Source organism: Hevea brasiliensis, chromosome 9 (genome assembly GCF_030052815.1).
Source record: "Hevea brasiliensis isolate MT/VB/25A 57/8 chromosome 9, ASM3005281v1, whole genome shotgun sequence".
NCBI classification, from domain to species: Eukaryota; Viridiplantae; Streptophyta; class Magnoliopsida; order Malpighiales; family Euphorbiaceae; genus Hevea; species Hevea brasiliensis.
Genome location: NC_079501.1, coordinates 55,372,842 through 55,378,948, shown reverse-complemented (window position 1 = coordinate 55,378,948; position 6,107 = coordinate 55,372,842). Strand labels below are relative to the sequence as shown.

The window sequence follows — 6,107 nt, the reverse complement described above, 5'->3', positions numbered from 1 at the left end:
GGATACTTAAAACCATAGTTAAATTCAAAGACAATGAATGTCATAAAGAATTTAAACTCCATTTCACAATATCACAATGAATCTTAATAAATTAAAACATAGTTAAATTCAAAAGACAGTGAATGTCAATAAGAATTTAAACTCCATTTCACAATCTCACAATACATATCAAAAAATCACACACAGCTTAATCATGTTTCAAAGTTCAATTCGTCCCAAAAGCCAATGGCTAGTGAGGTATTCAATTTGTCCCAAAAGCGATGGCTAATGAGGAATAACATAGCTAGCTAGCAAAAATATGAGTACTCATTCTATTCGTCCTCAACAGCACACACCTCAACACTTCAGCCAGAAAGGGAATTCAATTCGTTCCACTAGACAAGCTAGCGACGAATTCAATCAATATACATGATAGCTATGGTTTCAAATCATTTACAATGCTTTTCAATCAATAAGTATCCATCAGATATCATTCAAACAATTTTTCACAATTTCAAACCATTTACAATGCTTTTCAAGCAATAAAAATCCATTCAAACACATTTCCACAATTTAAAACAATAATATATAAATAGTCATAATTTATTTCAATTAAAAAATTCAAAAGAAATAACTGTTGTGTACAAACCTCTGATAACTGTCTCTTGGCTCTGACTCAGTGTTTCCTTCCCCTTCAGTACTCATTTAAACTGTCTCTAACGATAATGCTTAATAATTAATTCATTGAATTCTATTATTTCCTTAGTCAACCTAAGATGTTGACCCTCGATGCAGTCTAGGTGAATTAGGTTTTAATGTTACCAATGTGTCACATTTGTAGCCTTTTAGTATTGGTACATGTTACCAAATTCATTTCCATGTATATTGCATTTTATTGCAATTTGTCGGATCCCGGTATACTAATTTGACCTAGCCGGATGACCTAGTTCCCTCGATTTTCGGGTTTCAGTCAAAACAACAAACTTTTAGATCTATGTCTTATTGCACGCGGGGCAAAATTTCAGGTCATTCTGAGTTATGTAGACCAAGTTATAGTCATTTTACTATTGTTGGTCAGAATGTACCAAAATTAGTCACTTTAGGTCATTTTAGGTTCGGCCAGTTTTTGGACCCGAACTTGTGCAAGCTATTTGACTTTCTTATGGTCATTTCTGAGCTTTGGTGTCTTCATAAGATTTGTAGATATATCTCTAAAATATTCATAGTAAAAATTTCAGGTCAATTGGACCTGTTTTAAGTGAGTTATGGCCAAAACACTAACTGCTGCCAAAATGGTCAATTTTCAGGCCTTAAATGCACTAATCCGAATTTGGTCATTTTTCAAGTTACCTTCCAAGCAGAATTTTGGTAAGCTTCCTTCATGAAAGTTGGCACTTTTTGTGCCTAGTTTCACCTCCAATTGGTCTCATACCAATTGGAGTCACACACTTAAGGTTCTAAGCCAAAACACATACTGCCCTATTGCACCTTGTTCATTACTCATCAAAGGACACTTTTAACACTTACCAAGTTACACATTCATACCATTTCTGGTTTGTACCATAACCTAAACACATTTCAAAACACATTTTTGGTCACTTTGGCAGCTTATAACCACACTCAATATGCACATTATAGTCCAGAATTTACCAAGTTCAAATTACACACAATTTAACTATATAACTAAGCTCATTCACATGTCCAAACTCAAACTTTTATACCCATGTACAAGCTGCCATAACAAATATCATAATTCAACAATAATAATTCCCTAACCAAACCATGAAACAACATTTTTATGGTCCACACTTCAAGCTGCCAATTCATACCTCTCCTTGAATAAATTTCCAAGCTTCCAAAATCAAGTATACATTCTCATACATCTAATATACATCACCCAACTTATTCCTACACACATAAACACTTCATCAACACTTTAATTTACCATTTACATACAAGGATAAACTGTTCTTATGGAGTTTCCATAGCTACCAAAAATATACATCTCCCTTCAAACATCAAACTCTAAAAATCTTTCCACAAATCAACTACCCATAACATCTACACAAACTTTAATGAAGCAAGCATCAAAAATAGCTACTTACCACTTTGGAAACTCTTCAAAACTTCACCAAAACTTGATCTTCTTGCTCCAAGTATGCTGCCCAAGGTATGTAGACAACTTTTAATGAAGGCACTTGAGGAAGTTATGGCTTATTCATGGTGGAGATGGAGCTTTGGTTTGGGACGGCAATGGAGTTTTCCAAGGGATTCATTTCGGCCAAGATGAAGCTAATGAGGAAGAAGATGAGAAATGGTTATACACCTGTCCACTTAATGATTTATTTAACCCCATAGTGCTCCACTCATCATAAGTTAATTATATTATATGTTAAAGTTTTAATTACTCAAATTATACCCAATTTCTTACACTATTATTATCATATACCACAATTTTAATTTTTATGATATTTTCAAAGTGTTTTATCATTTATTTTTAATGAAAATTTAGGTCAAAAGACAACTCGGGGTGTCAAATGACCACAATGCCCCTGTTTGGGTTGCATTCCTAATTTTTCGGTAACACCGAATTTTGTCATTTTCTCGATTTCTCACTTTTCTTTGTACTAATTAATTAATTTTTCTTTGATATTTTTAATGGTATTTATACTTTAATAGACATTTCTTTAAGTCCTAAAAATATTTTCCAGGGTTCCCCGTGGTCCAAGGCTAGTCAACGGTTCACCCGCAACTTCCCGGTGCAGTTACCCATCGCTAGGGTTCTTGGCTCGTTTAACTTGGTTACATTTCATTGCTATTAATTTTTCCTTTGTTTTTCTTTTATTTTCTTTTCTTGTATTTCATTATTTTATGTCTCCTCACTCATATCTAAGTGTAGTTCTAGGCATCTTAGCTGTCCGGACAACACTGGTCACCGGAATAGTAGAACGCACTACCGAACATAGGGTGTTACAGACCAAACCTTAATTTCGGTCAACTAGGGTTTTGATGTGTGTATGCATGAATATGATGGACTTAAAAGTGTATGTGATCTTGATTGGGTTGAAGAAGCATGTGTATAGGTATTGAATTGGTTAAATGCAATAATTTAGTGAGTTAGGGTTTTGGACACTTAGGGTTTAAGAGTCAAAAATGTGAGAAATTGTGAAATGATGTGTTTGACCTAGTTTGAGGTGAGAAATGGTCATTTGTGACCAAATGAAGTGTGTTGGAAGTGTTGGAGTTGAGTTTAAATTCGGATTGAATGTGGTCATGCTGCAGGCAGCAGGACCAAGGTCCTTTTAAGGGACCAAAATTGAAAATTTACAATTCCAATTGGTATGAGACCAATTGGGAATGAAAATAGACACAAAATGACACAATTTTCATTTAGGAATCATGCCCAAAAAGTGACCAAAACCTAGTGAACAAATTGACCAAATCCAGATTTTCTCAATCTGACCTGTACAAAAATGACCAAATGAATAGTGTTTGTTCATTTGGCCATAACTTGAGCTAGGCAGGTCTAAATGACCTGCAATTTTACCAGTGGACAGTTGAGATATATAAATAAAATTTTCATGAAGAACATGAACCCAAATTATGCCATTAACCAAGTCATTTGGCCACCCAAATTCGGTAACCTAAAACTGCCAGAATCCGAATTTGCCTCGAAATCTGGTTTAAGTCCAATTTGGCAGCCATGATTCAAATGGCTATAACTTGAGCTACAAAACTCCAATTGGAGTGATTCAAAAAGGAGAATAAATTTAAGACAATAGGAAACATTTTCTATGAAGAAAGTTTTGCCAAATTCTAATAGAAAAATGACCAATGGAACAGTGCAACTTAAGACACCAAAACTGAACATTTGTAAATTTGCCTAAAAGACTTAGAATTCGAGTAAACAACCAAAACCAACAAATTTAGTGACCAAAATGTGGTATGTGGGTGAATTTTGAATTCCCATACTTATTAAGCCTTAGAAAGTCAATAAATTAACTTGAATAGTAACCCTGAAACACAAATTTTAAAGAACGTCAAGTTTAGCTTATTAAAGCTAGGTAAAAGTGAATTTAAATTTATTTTTAGATTTATGCTAAGTTATAATACTAAAACACTGTGAAACTGTGTGTTTCAATGGAAAAGAACACCGGGAAAGAACCCGAGGAATCGAGTCAAGGCCGAGAGGCGACTCGCTTAAGGTTTGTGCACAACATCAATATGCTTTGAAAATTCATTCACAAAGTGCATGAAATGTGTATTATGCTTTTGCTTTGAATTGTTGAAAGTTTATTTGTGTATGTTTGAAATGGCAATAAATATTTGGTAAATTGTTAAGATAAGTTTTGAAACCACAGTGTCATGACCATATATTTGAACACCTCACTAGCATGACTAGTGGGGGTAATCCGTTTCGAATTTTGATTCTTCTCTGGCTGAAGTGTTGAGGTGTGTGCTAGTAGAAGAAGAAATTGAATGGATATCCATATATTTGAGCTAGCTAGCCTTGTCATGTGACTTCTCCTTAGCCTCTGGCTATTGAGATTATATTTGTTTCGAATGGCATGATATAACTGTGGGTTTTATGAAATTGGTTTTGACACTTCAAAATGAAATTATTTGGATTAAAATCTCATAATTCATGTTTCATGTTTAACTCTCATGCTCAGTCCAATTTTTGAATAAATGTGATTTAAATTCTGCATTAAGAATATTTTAGTATGTTGTGCACCACTGAGTCCTAGTACTTAGCGATGGCTGTTATTGTTGTCGCAAATTTAGAGACTAGAGGAGCAGTAGAGTGAGCTGCTGAGGATTGTGGAGCAGCTTACCTTGAAGTTATATCGGGTATAAGTTATACCCTGACTGTAAATATTTATTTTGATGTATGTAATGCACGTAAATGTATGGACATGTAAAGTTGGTCTTGTATAAAGTTTGTATAAAGTTTGTAATAAATTTTAGTTTGAATTTCTCTTGGTGTAAATCTTTGTAATGATGTATATAAATTGTTTTATCTTTAATGAAATATGAATGGAAATATTTTATTTTAATTTGAATGAAATTAATCGATAGTATTTGTTGATTACTAAATTTTTGAAAATTGAGAAATGATGATTGTTGAATTTTGAAACTTGAGAAATTGGTTGGGATAATTGTGAATTTGAAGAAGTTGTTGAGAAAAATTATTGGAAGTGTTTTTTTTACAGGTATTTGAAGAACTTTTTTTTCAAAATACAGACAGCACTCTGCCGAAATTTTTATAAAATTTACAGAAAAATAAAATGGGCCAAAAATTTTAACTAGTTTTCAACTTTGAATAAATGATTTTAATACCTATTAGAAAATGCTCACCACTTATAAAAGTAAGAAAATTATTTTAAAATCCCTTTTAAAGTACTTAATGAGTTATTGGTAGGTGAAATTCGGTAGTTCATTAGGTATTCTACGGGATCATGTTATGCCTTACAGAGGGGTAAGGTGTGACATAGCTAATCCTCTATGCCATGGTGTGGACATTCTCTCTACAGGTCTTTATATCTTTCCCATGCGTCATAGAGTGATTCTCCTTCCTTTTGTCTAAAGGTGTTGAGCTCAAGCCTCAGTTTTGCAGTCTTTGCAGGTGGAAAATACCTTGCTAGAAAAGCTTGAGAGAGGTTTTCCCAAGTGGTGAACGTTTTAGCCTGTTAAGAAAGTAACCACTTCCTTGCTCTGTCCCGAAGGGAGAATGGGAATGCTCTGAATCTTATTGCTTGATCAGACACTCCATTCATCTTGAATGTGTCACATAGGGCAAGAAAGCACTAGAGGTGATAATGTGGGTCTTCTGTTGGTGAACCTGCAAACTGGGTTTGTTGAATCATTTGGAGCCATATTGTTTTTAATTCAAATTTATTGGCCTCCACTATGGGTCTAGTGACAGTGGGCTGAAATCCTTTGACATATGGAGCTCCGTAATCTCTCAAGAGTCTTGGTCTATCATTATTATCGGCCATGGTTGGAATTTCAGGATCTCCTTGACCGTGCTCTTGATGTTTCCTTTCCCTCCTGATGGCTCTCAGAGTTCTGTCTATCTTCGGATCACAGTCCAAAATTTCTTCTTCTGGCCTTGTTCTGATCATATA

The 6,107-nt window shown here is 34.2% G+C and overlaps 1 non-coding gene across 1 annotated transcript; it reads left to right on the top strand.

Annotated features, from left to right (window-relative positions):
• Positions 1–5,484: 5,484 nt before the first annotated feature.
• On the top strand, positions 5,485–5,591 carry LOC131183537 (small nucleolar RNA R71). The gene has a single exon (XR_009151586.1). It is a non-coding gene; the product is annotated as a small nucleolar RNA R71 (small nucleolar RNA).
• Positions 5,592–6,107: the final 516 nt, after the last annotated feature.